This window comes from Cyrtonyx montezumae, unplaced genomic scaffold (assembly GCF_038088225.1).
Source record: "Cyrtonyx montezumae isolate F1298 unplaced genomic scaffold, pur_monq_1.0 scaffold_26, whole genome shotgun sequence".
Taxonomy (NCBI): Eukaryota; Metazoa; Chordata; class Aves; order Galliformes; family Odontophoridae; genus Cyrtonyx; species Cyrtonyx montezumae.
This window is the reverse complement of record NW_027072003.1, coordinates 1,200,507-1,224,766: the sequence shown is the minus strand read 5'-3', so window position 1 is coordinate 1,224,766 and position 24,260 is coordinate 1,200,507.

Genomic DNA, 24,260 nt, shown 5'->3' with positions numbered 1-24,260 from the left:
ACCGTGGCAACATTCAGGGAGAAGAGCTGGAACTGCTTCAGGGAGCAGAATGGGGTCAGCACGGGGCACCCCAAATCATCCCCACCAGCAGCATGAAACCCCCTGCCTGGGAATTTTCTTTTTCCTTTAGGGTGTCCCATAGGTGGCAGCCTCTTCCCGCAGCACCTATGCTGAACCGCCCATCACCCAGCACTGCTTTTTGCCCATGTTAGGTTTCCACCTCCTGAGAGTTCTCCTCTCCATGAGCAGTCCCAAATGCCCCCTTCTCTGCTGGGACTCACCTGCTCGATGTTCTCCTTGGTGAAGATGGTGGCAGAGCGTGGGTCTGCAGTGGTGCAGGGAGGTGTGGAGCATAAGAAGCGGGGTAAGTCCTGGCAGCCTGCAGCCTGGGCAGTGGAAGAAGCGAGGTAAAGCTGGATGCTTTGAAGGGGAGAAGGTCTGGGCAAGGGAACAGGTGTGGAGCTGGCAGTACACCGGAGCTGCCAGCTGGGGACCAGTCACCCTGTGGGGGAACCTGCTGGGACCTCACCAACCTCCCCTCACGTGCTGGCTGCTGCCCCTTGCTTCCCTCTTCCACTGCAGCCCCAGCAGCCTTGCCTTCAAGACCTGGGGGTCTCACTGGCTGATTTCTTTTCCCCACCAGGCATAAATTAAATGTTTGCTTCATTAAAGCTCAACTCCTGGACTTGCTCACGCTCTGGCACGCTCTCAGTCCCCAGGTCATTTTTTTGGCCTTTCTCTAAACTGTCTCCAATATACCAGCCTCTCCTGAACATCCAGCACCAGGGCTGATGTGGGCTCCGCACCCAAACAAAGCAAGGTTTTAACCCCAGGACATAATCCTGTGACTGGGAATGCCAGAGAGAAACTCCCCCCGGGCTCCTCCTCCCCCAGTGTTCCTGAGCCTCCCTGCAGGTACTTCCCAGAGACACAAGGGCACCATTCCTGCACAGTGCTCAGGAGAGGGCAGGGCTGTGCACATACCAGCTCTGTCTCATCCCTGGTAGGGCACACACTCCAGGGTGATGCTGCTGCCTCAGTGCAGACGTTGGAGCTGGCCTTGCTGTGCTGCGTGCTGGGCTCCACAGTAGCTTCCAGTGGGATCTGTGAGTTTTCAGATTGGTGAAGGCCACAGAGAAGCAGTGGGAAAGCAACCAGGGGATGAAGGCAGAAGCTGTGTGAGAGCAGCAGGAGCCAACATTGCAAGCTAATGCTTCTGCCTTCAGGAAAGGAAGGGGATCCTCAAGCACTCTATCCCAGGAGGAAACCACGCAGAGTAGTGCAGCCACAGGCTAAAAGCCACCCCATCTCAGGCAGCTGCTGCATTGGCTTCACCAGCAACATGTGGCAGATGCCACCAACCCTGGGAGGGCAGACAGAGCCCAGCACGTACCTCCAAAATCATCAGGTCAGCATTAAGAGTCTCAGAGGGCTCCAGAGATAATGGACTGTAGGGATACGACTCAGCACTTGCACCATCCTCACTTTGGCTGCCCAGATTTATCTGTGTAAAGCACTACAGTTACATTTCAGAGTCCACAGACAGGCACTTTGATATACCCCGAGCAAATGGAAAAGTGAGGTTCATGGAAGGGACTGCAAAACCCCACCCCCCTCATGGCACAACATGTATGCAGAAAGAGGAGATAGATACATGAGCACATACCATCTCCAAACTTTCCTCACTCTCAGCGAAGCTTGTCTCTGCTGATGAGATTGGCTCAAAATCCCAAACAAAGGGCTGCTGGATGTCTGCAGCTTCCTGTCCACAATCTGGCTCAACCTGCAGGCACGCAATAGTGTGAGGCAGGGATAGTCATCTGTCCCAGAGAAAAGTGCTGCGAGACAGGACAGACAGAGTGCTAAAACCCAAAGGAAACAGGGCTTTGCAGCTTAAAAGAGTCAGGAAAGCATCCTGCTTCCAATTCTGTCCAGGAGATACTGAGGTGAAGAGGTAAAGAGAAGCGAGGTGTTAACTCAGCTCAAAGGGATCCCTTGAGCTGGGCAGCTCCTGGAGTGAAAGTATCTCAGTATGCACTTGCGAAAGAGGTGTGCACACATACCTGCTGTGATCCTGCTGCTGGCTGCTCCTCCGCTGCCTGGAGGTCAGTGGCTGGGCTCTTCTCTGGGCTCTTCTCTGCATACCTGGCCAGTTCCAGTGCCTGGCTGCTTCCCACCAGCAGGTCCTGCAGGAAATCCTTCTGGTCAAGGGCATAGCAGCACCAGGAGATCCAGGTGGCCATGACATTTGAGTCACCACTGTGTACCAGGGGAAAACCTACCTCATCCACCTGCTCCTTGCTTTGCATGTTGCTCTTGCTGGCAGTAGGTGACAGGGGAGCATCAAGGTACTCTCTGAGCCCTGGCTGGCTCAATGGGGAGCAGGACCGAGAGGGCCTGGAAGATGCACGGTACCCTGCGGAAACACAGCAGCACTTAATACCCCAAATGCCCACCCTCCCCATGCAGAGCTGCTGGCTGCACACACCACAGAGGGGTCCTGGGCAGCTGCTGGCAGCCAGCACTGCAGCAGCACCAACCTTGGGAGCGCCTGGGAGATGGAGAACGGCTGCGGTCTGTTGGCTCTCTCTTGATGGGGCGAAGGAAGCGGCAGCGTCTCAAGACAGGGCCATGAAGGTTCTGGGGAGAGTAGCAGTGATTTACATCGTGAGCAAGTAAGGAGACACAGCAGCTGGCATGAGGGCAGAGGAGCACTGCCATTGCTGCCAGCACAGCTCAGGGAAACAGCACTGTTTGCCATCCTCATCACAGGCCACTAAAGCACCCATGCCCCCTTTTGCTCTCTGCCTATACCACCCCAGCCCACCTCTCCTCAGTGAGTCCAAGTCCCTGACAAGCATTACCTCATGGCTTTGCTGGTCCTCTCTGTGGTTCCAGGGAGGTGGCAGCACACCATAGTTCTGGGCGGCCCATCTCCCATTCTCATCATGCTGGTGTAAGTCAGCAGGGCCAGGGAAAGGCCTGGGCTGCCAGGGATCAGTCTGACAAAGCAAATCACCACAAGTGACAACAGCTCATTCGGAGCAGCCATGCATCCTGCAGGCTTTCATGGGGATGCTGGATTTGCTCTGGGTTCCCCTGCCTCCTGAGCTCTCCCCAGCTCTCCTCTTCCCACCCTTTGGCCAACCCAAATTTGGAGGAGAACCCCAACAGCACTGCCCACTCCACACTGCACAGCTGCTCACCCCGATCTCTTACCGGATGCCTTCTTCCTCTGGCTCTCCAGCGCTCGTGCTCCCACAGAGCATCACCGTAGGCATCCCAGGGGCCAGGGGCATAGGAACATGGTAGCCCAGCCTGATTCGGATAGGGCTGCAGAGAGGACACAAGGAGAGGAAAGCAGGATGCATCCTCCTCCCCGCTGCTGCAGCCTCCCTCTCCACCACCAGCATGCCAGGCAGGGATGGGGAGCCCCAAACCCTCCCATCTGAAGTCACACACAGCTCCCAGCCTTTCCAGTTCCCTCCTGTACCACAGAGGTGCTCTCCCAGCTTCTCAGCATCCCAAGGGATGGAGTAGAGGGTACCCACACCCACTGCCCCAGAGACAAGTCCCACAGAGCTCCTGTGCTCCCAGTCCTAACTGCAGCCCCACCTACCTCCCAGGGAAAGGCTTGGAGCCCCCTCCCATAGAAGTGTGACAGGTCGCCAAAGTATTGTTCCAGCCCTGATCCCTGCACGAAGGAGGTCCTCAGTGAGTATTCATTCAGCTGCAAAGAAAGAGGTATGGGTGAGCACATCCTGCAGGACGGGCATTACCAACTCTTTGGGTTCAGTTTCCCAGGGGTGCCACCCACAGCTGTCCTTGCTCTGCTGAGCCCCGAGCACTTGGGCCCCCTGAAGCACACTGCGTGCTGCAGCACTCAGCAAAGGCGGTGCAGACCCTCTCCCCATCCCTGGAGGGGACAAGGTCCCCCGCAGTGCTGCTGCTGTTCCCTCACACTGCACACGTCTGCTCCTGTGTCTCCCCACCCATCCCAGATCTGCACCTGCTCACTGCGATGCTTCCAATGCCCGGGGCACACTGCACAGGTCACAGTGCCTGGCAGCAGCACCCCACTATTGTTCCTATTGTGTCGGCTCACAGACAAGCTGCTCACGCTGCCCCAGAGTCAGACACAGTCCCAGCTCTCTGCAGGGGCTGAACTCTGTAGAGATACCAGGACTGGGAATGCACTGGTGACCTCTCCCCACAGTGGGTTCAGTGCTCATTGCACAGGATACCACCAAGGCAAGCAGGGCTGGCTCTGACCCGACACCACCAACCTGGGGACAAGCAGGCTGCCGGGGCAGCCAGGGCAGGCAAGCACCCTGAGCATCCTGCCAGGAGCTGCTCTCAAAAAAGAAAAAAAAAAGCAAAGGAGAAAAAACAAGCAGCAAAGACTGAAACTGCAGCTCTTGGAGCAGTGGAACAGGATTCTAAAAGGACAAACCCCAGTGGCTGAGGAAAGAAGGGCAGGGGGATAAGGCAGAAGCAAGAACTGCTACAGTTAGGGTGCAAAAAACATTGGCTGCTCCAGGTGGCAGTGCTCTCCAGCCCTTACTGTCTCAAAAGACAGAAAGGCAACACAGCATGTACCCAGAAGCGAGCGAGAAAGCGCTCTTTCTTCCCACTGAGACCTTCTCTATGTGCCACAGTGTGTGCATGGATACAAGGCAGGCTCGGCACTCAGTGATCCGGAGCATCCATAACAGCAGCCTTCCTCATCTGCCTCCACTAGCAGCACAGGTCAGGGAAACAGGACCCTGTCAGCCACCCTCATCACACCACTGTTCCTCCCCAGCCCACCTCTCCTCACGAGTCCCTGGCAAGCATTACCTCATGGCTTTGCTGGTCCTCTCTGTGGTTCCAGGGAGGTGGCAGCACACCATAGTTCTGGGCGGCCCATCTCCCATTCTCATCATGCCGGTGAAAGTCAGCAGGGCCAGGGAAAGGCCTGGGCTGCCAGGGATCAGTCTGACAAAGCAAATCACCACAAGTGACAACTTGATCCATCCAGTGAGGGAGCAATGGGTGTCCATGCACACTCCCAGCCCCAACTGCAGCCCCACCTACCTCCCAGGGAAAGGTTTGGGGCTCACTCCTGCATAACTGTGAGTACATCTTGCCAAGGAGCTGTTCTAGCCTTGGTCTCTACAGGGAAGAGCTCCTTAGCTCTTTTGGAGCACTCAGCTGCAAAGAAAGAGGTGTGGGTTATCAGCAGCTGTCCCTGCTCAGCTGATCCCTGAGCACTTGGGCCCCCTGAAGCACAGTGCAGCACCACCAACAGCGAAGGAAGGCGGTGCAGACCCTGTCCCTCACAGCACGCAGCGCTCCCCAGACTCCCTGCGCAGCTCAGCCTGTGCCTGCAGGGCCAGTTGCGCGCCTGGGAACGGCGTCGGTCATCCATCGGGGGCAGAGGGCCGGGGCCGGGGCCGGGGCCGGGGCCGGGATGAGCGGGCTGCGAGCAAGAACGCCGAGTGCGCAGAAGGACTGGGGTGGGATTCGCACCGGTTGATGCGGAGCTGTCCCCGAGGTGGGGCCGCCCCTGGAGCTCGGCAAGCCGGGCTGCGAACGGAGAGCTCCGACGCCCCGGTGAGGGCAGGCAGCGAGGATAAAGCTGCGTGGCAAGCGGCTATCGAGACGCTCCGATGGACGGAAAGAGGCGACGGGGACACTACGACACGGAGCTCGGTGCGCCGTGCAAGCAGCTGCTTGCACTACGAGGAGCGGAGCGCCACTGCCGTAACCGCGGCAACGACGCGCGCGACGCGGCCGCACGTGGTTGGCTGTTACTGCGCATGCGCAGAGGACGAGGCGTTTCCAGAAATTGCCTCGCCCCCAAGCTGCGCTCCTGAGGTGACGTCAGTATTCCGCGACGCGGGCGGCATGGCGGCAGCCTGCACTGGAGCGTGGCCTCTGACTGCTGTCTCAGACAAGCCCAAAGCCTCAGCGAGCAGCTCTGTGCTGAGGAGAGCAGCCGAGGACTTAGGACAAGGGCAGGCACTGCTCTGGCCCCTTCTGCAGGGACTCCTGCCCAGATTGGACAGGAGTGATCTGGCCACCAGGGTCATATCCAGATGCCAGGTGAGAATCTCTCACCTGCAGGGACATCTTGAAGGACAAGTGCTGATGCTGCCCCATGTGTGTCCGTGCCCCGTCACTGCAGGGGGGTGACCAGCAGGGCAGCTCTGCTGCCATGATAGACAGTGCTCCACCAATAAAGCTCAGCTGAAACCTGAATACAGGAGAGCTGACCGTGCCTGGCCTGTTTCTCTCCTGTCTGGGTTTGCAGCAGTGTTAACCGTGCTGCTGGAGAAGTGTGCTGGATGGGAGCTGAGGGGCCCCAGGGAAGGACTGGGCAGGGGTGTGACTGTGAGACCTCTCCCTGTGCACACTGGCCTCAGCAGGCCAGGAACAGAGCAACAGCGGTGCAAAGGCTATACCAGGGCTGCTGTCAGGAATGTAATAAATCTGGGTAGGAATAATGGTTTTAAGATATGGAGCAATGTTGCGTACAAGTTTATGGGAAACCAGACTTAATAACAGAAACCAAGACAACTGGACCAAAACAACTGGATCTGGTTTCAATAGAACTAGACGTTATCTGAAGAACTGAATGTTGTGATAGAACTGAATGTTATGGTAACCTAATCTAAGGAATTTAGGTATTCTGGAAACTACTAAACAATATGTAAACCGTGTGGCCATCAATCACTATAGCTCTTATGTAAGCTTGCCTTAACCAATCGTGTAGCTAAGAAATTGTGTGTTGTAAACCTAATCGTAGCAACCGAATAACTATATAAGCAGATATGTAACCAACAATAAATTGAAGCTTATTCACACTGAATATGTGTATGCTTCCCCACGACACTCTGGGCTAACCCTGGGACAATTGCTGCAAACCTAGTTTGCAACATCTGGCGCCCGAACAGGGACCCAGGATTAGGTATAGGCGTGAATCCTAGAGGACTTGGTCCGCTTGAAATCTGGCAAATGGATGTTACTCATGTTCGTAATCTAGGCCGATATCATTACCTGCATGTGTCAATCGATACCTACAGTAAGGTTTTGTGGGCAACCGCTCAAAACGGAGAACGAGCAGTTCATGTTATTCGTCATCTCACTGCATGTTTTGCAATTATGGGAGTTCCACAGAGTATTAAAACAGATAATGCCCCAGCTTACGCAGGAGTCAAAGTTCAACAATTTCTACAAAAGTGGGGAGTTAAGCTTATCTTTGGCATTCCACATTCTCCAACTGGTCAAGCTATTATAGAAAGAGCGCATCGTACCCTAAAAATGTATCTTGATAAATTTGACCATCCAGATCCTGGTCAAAAATTACATCATGCTCTTTTTACATTGAATCATTTATGTGTTTTAGAAGGAGAATCGGTCCCACCTATCATCAAACACCAGCAGGGAATTGAGGACACTCCTTCTCCTGTCCAAAAATCTGCAATGCGTGTAAAGTATCGGGACCCGAAATCTGGAATTTGGTGTGACCCGGCCCCGGTACTATTTATGGGTAGAGGATATATGTGTGTGCTTACTTCCACAGGTCCACTATGGGTTCCTGCGAAGTGGACACGAGCTGTTATGGAACATCCTGACATTCCTGCTGATTCTCCCGGTAGCAGCGACCAGGCAACCACCGCTATTGGCATCTAGTTCAAATGTCTGGGTAACATGGGCAAACCTTACACATAATCCAGATTTTTGTCTTAGTTTACAATCAGCTGGAGAGCCCTTTCGTACCTGTTTAATTGGGTGGCCAGGGTATGAGACTCAGGAGTTCAAGGCATATGTTAGAAATGTTTCTGCCTGCAAATATTCAGAGCCTGCAACCCAAAGTGCATGTTTAATTCGTGGCCTCAATAGTTCTTTGCCATGGGACCCCCAAGAATTAGATTTATTAGGATCTCGTGCAGTTGATAATGTGAATGGATCTAAAACCACTTGTTTATTGTTTGGTCCCGGTAGTACCTTTGAAAAATTTGCGCACAATAATCCAAAACTGCTAACAGTTCATAGTCCTTATTTAGGTCGGTCTTGGACAAGTGTCTTTCCAAAAAATCGTGTCGCTTTTAATTGGTCTACTTATTGTGGAGGTAGTTTCTCGAAAGGGAATGCTTATGGCTTACGTTATACATCTGAAGGAGGGATTAGGAGACAGGAGTTCTTACTAAATAATTGGTCAGCCAAAGCCCTACCACCAGGAATTTTCCTTATATGTGGCGATAGGGCCTGGGCAGGCCTTCCAAAAAACATAGTAGGGGGACCATGCTATCTAGGTAAATTAACCTTGTTTGCTCCTCGTCATCAGGAGTGGCTGAATATCTCTAAAGCTTTGATCAATAGCACTAGTCATCGACATCGGAGAGCAGCTTCAGCACTGACAACCGAATGCTCGGACGAGATTAAATTATGGACAACAACGGCAAATGTCTTCGCTTCTTTCCTGGTTCCAGGTGTAGCAGCAGCACAAGCCTTAACCCAAATCAAGAAACTAGCTTGTTGGACTGTTAAGCAAAGTAATATTACATCATTAATTCTTGAAGAAATGTTGAAAGATATGAATAGCTTGAGACACGCTGTACTGCAAAATCGCGCTGCCATTGATTTCTTATTATTAGCACAGGGGCATGGGTGTAAAGATTTTGAGGGTATGTGTTGTTTTAACCTGTCAGATAATAGTCAGTCTATTCAAAATCAGATCCACTGGTTGCTCAATCACACAAGTCAGGTAACCAAAGATCATAACCCAATTGACGAATGGTTCCGATCAATTTTTCCAGGCCTTTCATCCTGGCTCTATGATTTGTTGAAGGAAGGAATAAAATGGGTGTTAATTATTATTTTGATTATCATCATAGCTCGCTTAGTAGTAAGCTGTACTATGCGACTTGCTACGCCTAAAGTAAATCTGGCTACCTCAGCTGATATTTTACAAAATTGGCTGATAGAACAAGGAGGACATGACTATATTACTTTAAAAGAAAAACAGGGGAAATGTCAGGAATGTAATAAATCTGGGTAAGAATAATGGTTTTAAGATATGGAGCAATGTTGCGTACAAGTTTACGGGAAACCATACTTAATAACAGAAACCAAGACGACTGGACCAAAACAACTGGATCTGGTTTCAATAGAACTAGACGTTATCTGAAGAACTGAATGTTGTGATAGAACTGAATGTTATGGTAACCTAATCTAAGGAATTTAGGTATTCTGGAAACTACTAAACAATATGTAAACCGTGTGGCCATCAATCACTATAGCTCTTATGTAAGCTTGCCTTAACCAATCGTGTAGCTAAGAAATTGTGTGTTGTAAACCTAATCGTAGCAACCGAATAACTATATAAGCAGATATGTAACCAACAATAAATTGAAGCTTATTCACATTGAATATGTGTATGCTTCCCCACGACACTCTGGGCTAACCCTGGGACAATTGCTGCAAACCTAGTTTGCAACAGGCTGCAATAACTAACTCGTTTATTTTTGTAAACAAGAACAAACCCAAAGTTTTAAAACAATGTTTCAGAAAATCAGGAATAGAATAAGGAGATATAATGGCCCCTCCCCATCAGCTGCTGTGCTCTCCCTTCACCCTCCAATTAAACCACCTACACCTCTGGAAATACAGGCTTACATACGGCTTGTCCCCTGCCCACAGTCCCCAGCTACCTGCCTGCACACAGCAGATCCCAACTAAGATCCCCTTCCCCCACCCTCCCCCATCTCCAAGAGAGGCCACATCCCTACAGCCCCAGGCTCTGCCAGTGCAGCCCCTCTGCTCCTGCTCAGTGCCTGAGGTGCGCTGCATCATACTTCTGGATGAAGTCTTCCAGCTCCTTGACCAGCTGGTTGCTGAACTGCTGCTGACTGGCTCTCAGCGCCTGTGTCAGTGCCACCTCCAAGGGGGGATCCTTCTTTATCAGCATCGCGGTCACCGTGGCAACATTCAGGGAGAAGAGCTGGAACTGCTTCAGGGAGCAGAATGGGGTCAGCACGGGGCACCCCAAATCATCCCCACCAGCAGCATGAAACCCCCTGCCTGGGAATTTTCTTTTTCCTTTAGGGTGTCCCATAGGTGGCAGCCTCTTCCCGCAGCACCTATGCTGAACCGCCCATCACCCAGCACTGCTTTTTGCCCATGTTAGGTTTCAACCTCCTGAGAGTTCTCCTCTCCATGAGCAGTCCCAAATGCCCCCTTCTCTGCTGGGACTCACCTGCTCGATGTTCTCCTTGGTGAAGATGGTGGCAGAGCGTGGGTCTGCAGTGGTGCAGGGAAGTGTGGAGCATAAGTAGCAGGGTAAGTCCTGGCAGCCTGCAGCCTGGGCAGTGGAAGAAGCGAGGTAAAGCTGGATGCTTTGAAGGGGAGAAGGTCTGGGCAAGGGAACAGGTGTGGAGCTGGCAGTACACTGGAGCTGCCAGCTGGGGACCAGTCACCCTGTGGGGGAACCTGCTGGGACCTCACCAACCTCCCCTCACGTGCTGGCTGCTGCCCCTTGCTTCCCTCTTCCACTGCAGCCCCAGCAGCCTTGCCTTCAAGACCTGGGGGTCTCACTGGCTGATTTCTTTTCCCCACCAGGCATGAATTAAATGTTTGCTTCATTAAAGCTCAACTCCTGGACTTGCTCACGCTCTGGCACGCTCTCAGTCCCCAGGTCATTTTTTTGGCCTTTCTCTAAACTGTCTCCAATATACCAGCCTCTCCTGAACATCCAGCACCAGGGCTGATGTGGGCTCCGCACCCAAACAAAGCAAGGTTTTAACCCCAGGACATAATCCTGTGACTGGGAATGCCAGAGAGAAACTCCCCCCGGGCTCCTCCTCCCCCAGTGTTCCTGAGCCTCCCTGCAGGTACTTCCCAGAGACACGAGGGCACCATTCCTGCACAGTGCTCAGGAGAGGGCAGGGCTGTGCACATACCAGCTCTGTCTCATCCCTGGTAGGGCACACACTCCAGGGTGATGCTGCTGCCTCAGTGCAGACGTTGGAGCTGGCCTTGCTGTGCTGCGTGCTGGGCTCCACAGTAGCTTCCAGTGGGATCTGTGAGTTTTCAGATTGGTGAAGGCCACAGAGAAGCAGTGGGAAAGCAACCAGGGGATGAAGGCAGAAGCTGTGTGAGAGCAGCAGGAGCCAACATTGCAAGCTAATGCTTCTGCCTTCAGGAAAGGAAGGGGATCCTCAAGCACTCTATCCCAGGAGGAAACCACGCAGAGTAGTGCAGCCACAGGCTAAAAGCCACCCCATCTCAGGCAGCTGCTGCATTGGCTTCACCAGCAACATGTGGCAGATGCCACCAACCCTGGGAGGGCAGGCAGAGCCCAGCACGTACCTCCAAAATCATCAGGTCAGCATTAAGAGTCTCAGAGGGCTCCAGAGATAATGGACTGTAGGGATACGACTCAGCACTTGCACCATCCTCACTTTGGCTGCCCAGATTTATCTGTGTAAAGCACTACAGTTACATTTCAGAGTCCACAGACAGGCACTTTGATATACCCCGAGCAAATGGAAAAGTGAGGTTCATGGAAGGGACTGCAAAACCCCACCCCCCTCATGGCACGACATGTATGCAGAAAGAGGAGATAGATACATGAGCACATACCATCTCCAAACTTTCCTCACTCTCAGCGAAGCTTGTCTCTGCTGATGAGATTGGCTCAAAATCCCAAACAAAGGGCTGCTGGATGTCTGCAGCTTCCTGTCCACAATCTGGCTCAACCTGCAGGCACGCAATAGTGTGAGGTAGGGATAGTCATCTGTCCCAGAGAAAAGTGCTGCGAGACAGGACAGACAGAGTGCTAAAACCCAAAGGAAACAGGGCTTTGCAGCTTAAAAGAGTCAGGAAAGCATCCTGCTTCCAATTCTGTCCAGGAGATACTGAGGTGAAGAGGTAAAGAGAAGCGAGGTGTTAACTCAGCTCAAAGGGATCCCTTGAGCTGGGCAGCTCCTGGAGTGAAAGTATCTCAGTATGCACTTGCGAAAGAGGTGTGCACAAATACCTGCTGTGATCCTGCTGCTGGCTGCTCCTCCGCTGCCTGGAGGTCAGTGGCTGGGCTCTTCTCTGGGCTCTTCTCTGCATGCCTGGCCAGTTCCAGTGCCTGGCTGCTTCCCACCAGCAGGTCCTGCAGGAAATCCTTCTGGTCAAGGGCATAGCAGCACCAGGAGATCCAGGTGGCCATGACATTTGAGTCACCACTGTGTACCAGGGGAAAACCTACCTCATCCACCTGCTCCTTGCTTTGCATGTTGCTCTTGCTGGCCGTAGGTGACAGGGGAGCATCAAGGTACTCTCTGAGCCCTGGCTGGCTCAATGGGGAGCAGGACCGAGAGGGCCTGGAAGATGCACGGTACCCTGCGGAAACACAGCAGCACTTAATACCCCAAATGCCCACCCTCCCCATGCAGAGCTGCTGGCTGCACACACCACAGAGGGGTCCTGGGCAGCTGCTGGCAGCCAGCACTGCAGCAGCACCAACCTTGGGAGCGCCTGGGAGATGGAGAACGGCTGCGGTCTGTTGGCTCTCTCTTGATGGGGCGAAGGAAGCGGCAGCATCTCGAGACAGGGCCATGAAGGTTCTGGGGAGAGTAGCAGTGATTTACATCGTGAGCAAGTAAGGAGACACAGCAGCTGGCATGAGGGCAGAGGAGCACTGCCATTGCTGCCAGCACAGCTCAGGGAAACAGCACTGTTTGCCATCCTCATCACAGGCCACTAAAGCACCCATGCCCCCTTTTGCTCTCTGCCTATACCTCCCCAGCCCACCTCTCCTCAGTGAGTCCAAGTCCCTGACAAGCATTACCTCATGGCTTTGCTGGTCCTCTCTGTGGTTCCAGGGAGGTGGCAGCACACCATAGTTCTGGGCGGCCCATCTCCCATTCTCATCATGCTGGTGTAAGTCAGCAGGGCCAGGGAAAGGCCTGGGCTGCCAGGGATCAGTCTGACAAAGCAAATCACCACAAGTGACAACAGCTCATTCGGAGCAGCCATGCATCCTGCAGGCTTTCATGGGGATGCTGGATTTGCTCTGGGTTCCCCTGCCTCCTGAGCTCTCCCCAGCTCTCCTCTTCCCACCCTTTGGCCAACCCAAATTTGGAGGAGAACCCCAACAGCACTGCCCACTCCACACTGCACAGCTGCTCACCCCGATCTCTTACCGGATGCCTTCTTCCTCTGGCTCTCCAGCGCTCGTGCTCCCACAGAGCATCACCGTAGGCATCCCAGGGGCCAGGGGCATAGGAACATGGTAGCCCAGCCTGATTCGGATAGGGCTGCAGAGGGGACACAAGGAGAGGAAAGCAGGATGCATCCTCCTCCCCGCTGCTGCAGCCTCCCTCTCCACCACCAGCATGCCAGGCAGGGATGGGGAGCCCCAAACCCTCCCATCTGAAGTCACACACAGCTCCCAGCCTTTCCAGTTCCCTCCTGTACCACAGAGGTGCTCTCCCAGCTTCTCAGCATCCCAAGGGATGGAGTAGAGGGTACCCACACCCACTGCCCCAGAGACAAGTCCCACAGAGCTCCTGTGCTCCCAGTCCTAACTGCAGCCCCACCTACCTCCCAGGGAAAGGCTTGGAGCCCCCTCCCATAGAAGTGTGACAGGTCGCCAAAGTATTGTTCCAGCCCTGATCCCTGCACGAAGGAGGTCCTCAGTGAGTATTCATTCAGCTGCAAAGAAAGAGGTATGGGTGAGCACATCCTGCAGGACGGGCATTACCATCTCTTTGGGTTCAGTTTCCCAGGGGTGCCACCCACAGCTGTCCTTGCTCTGCTGAGCCCCGAGCACTTGGGCCCCCTGAAGCACACTGCGTGCTGCAGCACTCAGCAAAGGCGGTGCAGACCCTCTCCCCATCCCTGGAGGGGACAAGGTCCCCCGCAGTGCTGCTGCTGTTCCCTCACACTGCACACGTCTGCTCCTGTGTCTCCCCACCCATCCCAGATCTGCACCTGCTCACTGCGATGCTTCCAATGCCCGGGGCACACTGCACAGGTCACAGTGCCTGGCAGCAGCACCCCACTATTGTTCCTATTGTGTCGGCTCACAGACAAGCTGCTCACGCTGCCCCAGAGTCAGACACAGTCCCAGCTCTCTGCAGGGGCTGAACTCTGTAGAGATACCAGGACTGGGAATGCACTGGTGACCTCTCCCCACAGTGGGTTCAGTGCTCATTGCACAGGATACCACCAAGGCAAGCAGGGCTGGCTCTGACCCGACACCACCAACCTGGGGACAAGCAGGCTGCCGGGGCAGCCAGGGCAGGCAAGCACCCTGAGCATCCTGCCAGGAGCTGCTCTCAAAAAAGAAAAAAAAAAGCAAAGGAGAAAAAACAAGCAGCAAAGACTGAAACTGCAGCTCTTGGAGCAGTGGAACAGGATTCTAAAAGGACAAACCCCAGTGGCTGAGGAAAGAAGGGCAGGGGGATAAGGCAGAAGCAAGAACTGCTACAGTTAGGGTGCAAAAAACATTGGCTGCTCCAGGTGGCAGTGCTCTCCAGCCCTTACTGTCTCAAAAGACAGAAAGGCAACACAGCATGTACCCAGAAGCGAGCGAGAAAGCGCTCTTTCTTCCCACTGAGACCTTCTCTATGTGCCACAGTGTGTGCATGGATACAAGGCAGGCTCGGCACTCAGTGATCCGGAGCATCCATAACAGCAGCCTTCCTCATCTGCCTCCACTAGCAGCACAGGTCAGGGAAACAGGACCCTGTCAGCCACCCTCATCACACCACTGTTCCTCCCCAGCCCACCTCTCCTCCCGAGTCCCTGACAAGCATTACCTCATGGCTTTGCTGGTCCTCTCTGTGGTTCCAGGGAGGTGGCAGCACACCATAGTTCTGGGCGGCCCATCTCCCATTCTCATCATGCCGGTGAAAGTCAGCAGGGCCAGGGAAAGGCCTGGGCTGCCAGGGATCAGTCTGACAAAGCAAATCACCACAAGTGACAACTTGATCCATCCAGTGATGGAGCAATGGGTATCCATGCACACTCCCAGCCCCAACTGCAGCCCCACCTACCTCCCAGGGAAAGGTTTGGGGCTCACTGCTGCATAACTGTGAGTACATCTTGCCAAGGAGCTGTTCTAGCCTTGGTCTCTACAGGGAAGAGCTCCTTAGCTCTTTTGGAGCACTCAGCTGCAAAGAAAGAGGTGTGGGTTATCAGCAGCTGTCCCTGCTCAGCTGATCCCTGAGCACTTGGGCCCCCTGAAGCACAGTGCAGCACCACCAACAGCGAAGGAAGGCGGTGCAGACCCTGTCCCTCACAGCACGCAGCGCTCCCCAGACTCCCTGCGCAGCTCAGCCTGTGCCTGCAGGGCCAGTTGCGCGCCTGGGAACGGCGTCGGTCATCCATCGGGGGCAGAGGGCCGGGGCCGGGACCGGGGCCGGGGCCGGGGCCGGGATGAGCGGGCTGCGAGCAAGAACGCCGAGTGCGCAGAAGGACTGGGGTGGGATTCGCACCGGTTGATGCGGAGCTGTCCCCGAGGTGGGGCCGCCCCTGGAGCTCGGCAAGCCGGGCTGCGAACGGAGAGCTCCGACGCCCCGGTGAGGGCAGGCAGCGAGGATAAAGCTGCGTGGCAAGCGGCTATCGAGACGCTCCGATGGACGGAAAGAGGCGACGGGGACACTACGACACGGAGCTCGGTGCGCCGTGCAAGCAGCTGCTTGCACTACGAGGAGCGGAGCGCAACTGCCGTAACCGCGGCAACGACGCGCGCGAGGCGGCCGCACGTGGTTGGCTGTTACTGCGCATGCGCAGAGGACGAGGCGTTTCCAGAAATTGCCTCGCCCCCACGCTGCGCTCCTGAGGTGACGTCAGTATTCCGCGACGCGGGCGGCATGGCGGCGGGCGGTGCGGCCGTGTCCTCCGTGCCGCCGCCTCCTCCCCCCCCGCAGGGCCTGGGCGGGTGGCTCCGGGCAGCGTACCGCTTCGCCACCGACAGGAGCGACTTCCGCAGGTCGGTGTGGCGTTGAGATGTTCGGGCCGGGGCCGGCTCCTCGGGCGCGGGGCCCGCAGGCAGCCGCCGCTGTGTGTTTCAGGAACTTGCTGGTGAACGTGGGGCTGTTTGTTGCAGGAGTGTGGGTCGCCCGCAACCTGGCGGACATCGACCTGATGGCCCCGCAGCCCGTGGCCTAGCGGGGGTGAGTGGCGCCGGGGCCGGGCCGTGGCTCGGGGTCGCGGTGTTGGGCGGGGCTCGGACCGGCCGCAGTGCTCCCGGGGGGGCCTTTCCAGCTCGGGGCGATCCGCGGCTCTGCGTCACAGGGAGGTGAGGGGAGCTGCAGCCTGATCTGCGCGAAGGGGTTGTGCTCCATTGCCCGCTGGAAATAGGCTAAGATGGCTCCGTTGGACTCTGATGGAGCCCAGCGTGGCAGAAGAGTTCATCCCTCCCCAGTGCCACAGGACCAGACGAGCTGTGTCCAGCAGTTACAGGCTGTGACGTGCTTCACAGAGCATCTTCCATTCTTATTCTTTGCAGAGCTGCTGTTCCCACTTAAAGCTGTCACAGTAATCAGCAATGCCAGAAAAACTTGAAAGTGTCAGAGGGAAAATTCCTATTCAGCCCATTCTGCAGAAGGCAGTGAGAATACTTTCCTTGAAAATGTGAAGCCCTTATGCACGGAATTCTTTTCTGTACCACCATCCATTTGTTCAATAAATGTAGAATAATTATGTGACACAATAGTATTTCACTTTTTTTTTAATAAGAAACTTCAGTTTACAAAAAGAATGTGTAAAAAGTGTAAGGACTTACAAAAATCATAAAAACATGATTTTTATTTCACATCCAAAAGACAAAGGAACAAATCCAGTCCTGGGCTGTATGCTGGATCCTTATGCAAAGGAAAAACAGAACCGTAGAAAGCCATAGGTAAACTAACCACCAGAAGGTTTCGTGGATCGTGTCTGGCTGAGATAAGGCTGGTATGCTTACTGTAAAGGAATTAGGACTTTGTTGGAAGAAGCCATTTGGTGTTGCATAGCATGTTAGTGCCCTGGACTGAAACTACAACTTGCCTTAACCGACTTCAAGTCCAGCTATGGGTGGTGAAGCTGTTCAAGGGACAGTGAAAGCATGATGGGAGCTGTAGCTGTAATGTATAATCAGGCAGCATGCTGCAACTCCCAGAACATGCTCTCTGTAGAGTGTAATAACTTCCCAGCCCTGAGCATTGTGGCAGTATGACTGCAACGTGGCTTTGGATTCTTTGGACAGTTAAGTGCAGGGTTTTAAATGAACATTCTTTTGCAGTTACACTGCCTCTGTGTTTTGTGACTGAGAACTGCCCCTTTACCTGCTGCAGAAGATAAGTTTATTCCACTACTGAAACACATTTCAAAAACACAGGAATTTTAACATCTTGTAAAGAAATGGAATATCTGTACTTCAAAAGAATGCCAAGTTATGCAGGAATAGTTTTTGAAGGAAAAGGGGATCAATTAGAACATTAGGTCATTTTCTAGTTAATCTTAGTTTTGATTTAGAGCACACTAATCTCCTCCTGAGGCCTGGGTTCAGGCAGGGGGCAGTTCACACAGTTAATTACATAAAGCTGCCATTGGTGACTTACTGGACACTGTCTTAACAAACCTTGACTAAAAAAAATCTGCTGAACCTGTAATTAGAAACAGCACTTCAAGAGCATTTGCACTGAGCTACTACTCAGCCAGACAGATTGCCAGAAAACATTCAGTAATTAATTGGATTCTCTTGTCACTGCTGCCTAGAAGCATCCTTGGAGGAAAGGCAGTCTCATTCATGAGCACAGCATGGCATACACCAGCTTAAGTCATTAGTGACATACATAGCAGAAACTCAGAGCAGATACCAGAGGCTGTTCTGACTTAAAAGCCTCCACAGAAGTCACTGAAGAAAAATCAGGAAAGCCACCCAAACTCCAGCTTTGATCCTTAGCCAATAAAGTGGAGTAGCTTTTTACTCCTGTTTTCACAAGGGCTGCAAAGGGAGTTCATACTGAAAGAGAAATGCTCATGTTCTAACCAGTCTCTGCCAACAGCACCCTTCCAGCAATCTTAGAGTGGGATTAACTTCAGAAGTTCTGAAGATTAGCTTTCCTTCTGCCCTTGCTCAGGTCAACAGTGGAGCTTTCAGGGCACAAGCAGAACAGGGGGCTCCCCTGGCAGCATCCAATGAAAGCCTGTCAACTTAAGGGAGCTTGCCTGGGTTGCACTCTTCTTGGAGATGCTGTTTTAACCATCCTTAACATTGCAACTACCTTTGTTTTAACCCAAAAGCAAAGTAGTTAAAATTTAACTGGAAATAAACTTATCCACTTGTTCCTTCCCTGTAAACCTCTCATTTTGGTAGACGTGTAGAAGGCCGTGGCTTAAATACCTTGTGACTGCTTAACCAAAGCTTAGGTTTAGCAGAAAAGAAACAGGGCCTCTTCCAAATGGGCTCAACAGGTTGTCAGTGGCATGTTACTGTACTCAGCATGTCTGACAAGCTATACACTTAGTTTCCATATGGGTATTTGTAGTTCATCTCAAAATAGGCAACAGCCATCAGGGCCAGGCTTAGTAACATCATTTAACAAATGTAAGGAGAATGAAGATGAACTTGTTAAGTCAGAGGTATAGAGTTATACAGAACAGGCATTACACTCTCTGTGCAGAAGAGAAGGAGCCACACGAGTAGCTATCTTAATTCCCCAGCCACAGATTCCATTCAACAATGCACCACAAGCTTGCAGTGACATTACTCATCTGCAAAGCTCTGGTTTGCCCATGTTATGTATAATACATTCTTTAACCTTGTCTAGCCATGAATGCTGCATTGATTCACTCATACTAACTCTGTATAACAGTGATGCCCGTAGCATAGCTATGGTTCTCTAAGGAGATAAGGCTATAGCCTAAGGGTTTTACACTTAACGCTGCCCATGCTGGAGGGGGGTGCTAGTTCCTCACACTCAAGAGCCCTATAACCCAATGAAGAAGTGCTCACATGGAAAGTGTCTGTAAAGCAGGAGCGGAAACAGAGGGAGCCATTTTGTACCCCGCAAAGTCCTAGCTTGACAAGTCAGGGCCCAGACCCAGCAGTTCAGCAAGAATCAAATTCACTACCTGCCACCTCCACAGAAAGTAAGTCACTGAGGCTAAGAAGTGCAAATCAAATGGTGTCCAATCATCAGCTGTATGATCTCTTTTTTTCCCCACTTCCAGTACAGCACCATTTACAGTGACATGGTGGGCTTTAAATGGGTGACTCCTTCTTAAAACTTGAGAATTTAGGGTCCTGTTACTTAGGAATATTTAATGGAAAAGCACCATTCATTTGCCAGTATGAGATTACTGCTAGGAGAAATTTTTGCCCCCAGACTGCAGCTAAGGAGACTGCATTTGGATTTTGTTAATGTCCCTGCCCACAAAATACATGATCCTCTGACACATAAGGTCACCAGATCAAATGCTTCCTGTCTCCACTGGAAGTAGATCACTGCTGTGCTCAGCTTGGTTTTATTTTTCCAGTTGTTTCATTCTCCCTTTCTCTTTCCCTGTCCCCAGCCTGTACAAACTCAGTAGTACACCACTTCACTGTAACTGCAGTGCAGTCCTCTGTATCACACATACACTTCAGAACAATAAATAGCAGTGGTTAAAGTCAGCCTTGGGCCCATTGGGCTGGTCTGTTTTTTAATTTTCTCCTCTCTCTACCCCCCACACCCTCCCTTTTGGAAATGTACATTGCAAACTGCATTATTAAGACTATCAGGTCTCTCAAAACTCTTTTGGCCCACCATGTAAAGCTGTCCTTTCAACACGTGGGACCCATTCACACACACAGAATCATGGAGTTTAACATAAAATAAGCACAACAGGAGCGGCCTAAAAGCATACCCCTCAAATCAACTGAGACAAATAGTCACTAATTGGTACAAGTGACTAACATTCAGCTTTTGATCATTTAGTCTATGCTGTGATTTTCAAGATTCAAAAGCTTGCCAGAATGCTTCACATTCCCATCTGCAATGAACAGGTATTAATATCAATGTAATGGACACGAGAAAGATGCCACTTAATTGAGGTTTTATATTCAAACCTAGGTTTGTGACAGAAAGCCGTTTCCAAAGGTACAGCTTTTCTGCCAAGAACTCCCAATGGAGCTTTTATTCCTTGCTGTATACCAGACATTCTGCCAGAAGTCAGCTCACTGACCTGAGTGGAAGGGACCTGGAGGACACAAGAAAATTTAGATCTAATTTGCCTTTGAACAATTTGTTCCTTGAATTATGACATATACAGACATTTCAAACATACAATGAAAAACAGATAGCTTCTGAGCTTGCTGGTAAACTTCTTCATATGGATATGAAACGTGAAAATGCCAGTGATGCTGAGAATACACAAATCTGCTGCTTCGGCCAGAACTTATTTCCCAGTGTTTCTGTCCCATGCAAAATGTTAATGGATACAAGGCACCAAATCTAAGGAATCATAAAAAAGTAGCTCACTAAATTGCATTGGCAGGTAAAACTAATGTCTGTCTATTGTCTCTTCCACTATAGCTTATCCTGGGGGATCTGTCAGCAGCCAGAAGTTTTGTTAGGATGCAATTAAGCACACTCAGGCCTTGGGATGTTACAGTCAATGTGAATGTGTCTAAATTACCACCGAGACAATATTTCAGTATCTAAAGGGGCTGTAAGAAAGAAGGGGACAGATGTTTAGCAGGGGCTGTATGACAGGACAAGGGAATGTGGTCTCAAACTAAAAGAGAGGAGATTTAGGAAGATGTCTTGTCTTCTGCCTTTCAGAAGCAAAAATAACTTCTGATAGTGAGTCCACAGGATGCACTTAGTGCTTTTACTGTTTCCAGTTGTATTCCTGCACTGAAAAAGAATGGCTGGAATCCCCTAAGGAAATGGGGGTGACACTGCCACCCAGAAAAGTTTGACGTCAGACATTTAATGCACATTATTGTTTGCTGCTTCATATTGACAAATTCAAAGCCACACCAGAGAATTGTTCTGCTTAAAATAGGGGGGGGGGGGGGGGAAAGAAAGTTGTTCATTCCTTTTTTTTCCCACTGCTTTGCAGATAAACTGTTTCTGCAGTATGCATAGTTTAACTTGGGCATGCAGGCAGTAAAGGGGTAACAAAGGCAAATTTATACAACTACCTTGCTAGAGGCATAATGTTAGCTAAAATAAAGTGTTTTCCAATAACTACAGCCAACGTCGTACCCTACCCGGCCATGAATACATTACAATTCTTCATTCTTGAAAGCACAAAATTAGGGAACACCAGTTTATGTACAAGCTGAAGAGGATAACGTTACGCTGGGAACAGCTCTGTGCCAAGGGCTGCATGCTCTCGAGCCTGACAGCCTGCAAGCATCCTGTGGTTTACTTTGCCTTCACACAACAACCTGCAAAATGCCAAGAACTTAACACTTGCTCTCAGCACCTCTCAAGGCAACTGGCTTCTTGTTACATGACTGAAACCCCAGTACAGGTGTGCCTGCCATGTACAGGAAACAATTCCACTCCCAGTTCAACCAAAACAAAGGTTCTAATCCTGCGTGACCTCCAGACCTAAGTTAAGTTACATCATTTGTTCAGGTGTTTGCAAGAGTAAAGCCTACATTTGGAATTATTCTAAATACACAGCTGGATATTCACAGGATTTCAAGACACACCGTTAAGGGAGGGACAGAGCTTGTACTACAGGCTGCCTTAGGCTGGCATTCATTTCAGTGGGCATCGCAGTAATTGCGAACTGGATTTCTGTCTTAGTAATGTAGAGAGGTGACTTCCCATTCTAATTTCTGGCAAACAAGACACTATAGAACAGTGTTCTCCATGGCAGGGACATTGCACTACGCTTATATAAGGATGCCTGCATTAGACAAATATAAACCAAACAGCATCAAAAATGCTATACGCTATCGCTTCCAAATAAAAGCTAAATATCACAGAAACCTCACAGTGCTGGAAAAAGCAAGTTTACTTTGAAGTATAATTCGTTCCTTCCCTATCAGGGCAATATTTTTTCTGACTGCAGTATCTCCACATCTCAGCACAACTAGGCTAATGTCACATGGAGAAGTCACTAATGTCAAAAGATGTCAACAGCAAACACTACACCATCTGCTTAAGCAACCGGACGCACCCGTGGCTGACAGTACTGCTCCCACTCCCTTCTGTAATCTAGTCAATTGACATGACAACCATGTTTCTACCTGAATTCAAATATTAATGCAAAACACTCAGTCAAAAGATGAGCATTCGTAGCAAAGAGTCTCAACTCACTTCAGTAACAACAATCAATTTTCATACGAACAGGGCCAGCATGGTAAGGGATTCAGAACCTGGTCACAATATTTGGCAGTCACAGCAAACCATGACTGTTCCATTTTCCCTTCTACCTCTGAGATTAAGAAGGCAACACTGAACATTTTTTTCCTTTCGTTTTCCTTTTGAGACATGTAGTCTTCACAAAGCACGTATTCTGCTCTAACAGAGATTCATGCACAGATCTGAAAACCACATGCATTTCATTTTTGTTCTTTCACAAATGTCAACGACTGCCTGTGCTGAAACCAGACCAGCTTCCCCTGCATCAAGCTGGGTCACATTTCCACTGTATCTCAGTCTGGCCTATTGCATTTTTATTTATTTTATTTACTAGGAGCACAAAAAAATAAAGCTACCTAGTAAATACAGAGATACGCAGACATTCACAGGAAATCTTCCAGGCCGTGCTACATTTAAAGAAACAGAATTAAAACCTTTTAATTTGTTCCCATACAGCTTTCACACTGACTTGTCTCAAAATAAAACACGATAACAATAATAAAAAAACCCCACAAAGCAAGTATATAAACTCAAATTATTCTTAATTGCTAAAAAATCAGTTTGTGTAGGCTCAGAAAGTGAGGTTTTGCTGAGACAGAGGAAACAGAATTCTTTACGGACAGAGGAGACATAGCACAGCGCTGTGCTCTAACAGAAGAGGAGTTTCTTGTTTGCGCTGCTCATCTCTGCATGGCTAAAGTGATTAACAGCAGCTGAAGTGCCCACAGAACAGGAAATCAAAAGTTGCAGTAATGGCAGTAAAAAATAAAAATAAAAATAAAGGAATTGTGTTTGGGAGATTTTCCTCTTTGCACTATCCAACAATAATGCACAGCTGTCAGTTTGTATCTGATACTGACCAGCATAAAGGTAGGAGGGGAAGAAAAGCATGATTCCAGCTCTCCTACCTGAAAATGGAATCAGGTTTTTGGAGAACCTCATACTTCAACCCGTAGCTGCTTCAGGAAAGGAGAAAAAGGAACCATCAAGATTCAAATACATCATGTATCTTTACAGCCACATATTCAGATTTGATGCCAATAAGAAATGTGAGCAGCCAAACCCCAAATTATAAAAATTCCTGAGGTCCAACTGTAGGCTGAGAACTGACTAGAAATAGTCAATTAGAACCTTATGTTCTAAAATCAAGATAATTACAGACACGTTTCGTAGTTTTTCAAACTCACTGAGGAATATGACATTTAACTTAATTCCTTCCCTTTATGACCCAGCAGGAATAAAAACTTCACAGTTTAAATTCCACTCACTCAATCTGCCCAACCTCTCTGCCTTCAGTCATTCTGGGCCTCATGTGACAGGCAGAGTATGTCAGTATTGCCACGACAGGAGTTAACAGCACCTAGCTCTGACCGACCACTGTGGCGTTACCTCCAGACCTTGGAAAACAACCCAAAACAAAAAGTGCTCATCTGCAGTGTAACTGCTTCTGCTGTCACATCTGTGCAAGTCAGGGTTTTCACTTCTTTCTAACCCCAATCAGCAAAGTTATGTCAGCAGAAATGTGCAGTATAGGCTTTGTTTTTGCTCAGATATGACTCTGATCATACACGTACGATCCTGTTCTATTACAGGGTGTTTGGTTTATTTGTTTTAAAAAATAAAACAAAACAAAAAAACATTCTCCAGAGCAGAACTGTTTCCAGAATTACATTCCTAGCAAATTTAGCTGCCAGTTCAGTTCAGCCTAGAGAATAGACTATCAAGTGTGCATATAGTCCCAGTAACACTGAGAGAAAGAAAAGCTCTTGACAGAAGTTGCCAGCCATTTGTTTGCCCTTACTGGAGGGCAAAGCAATCAGTACCACAGAGATAGCTGAGGGCTGGCGAGCATTTCTTCTTGTTGATGAATGCCAAACACTTCTTCAGCAAATTAGGCTTTTAGGGCAGTCAGCTCCATCTATT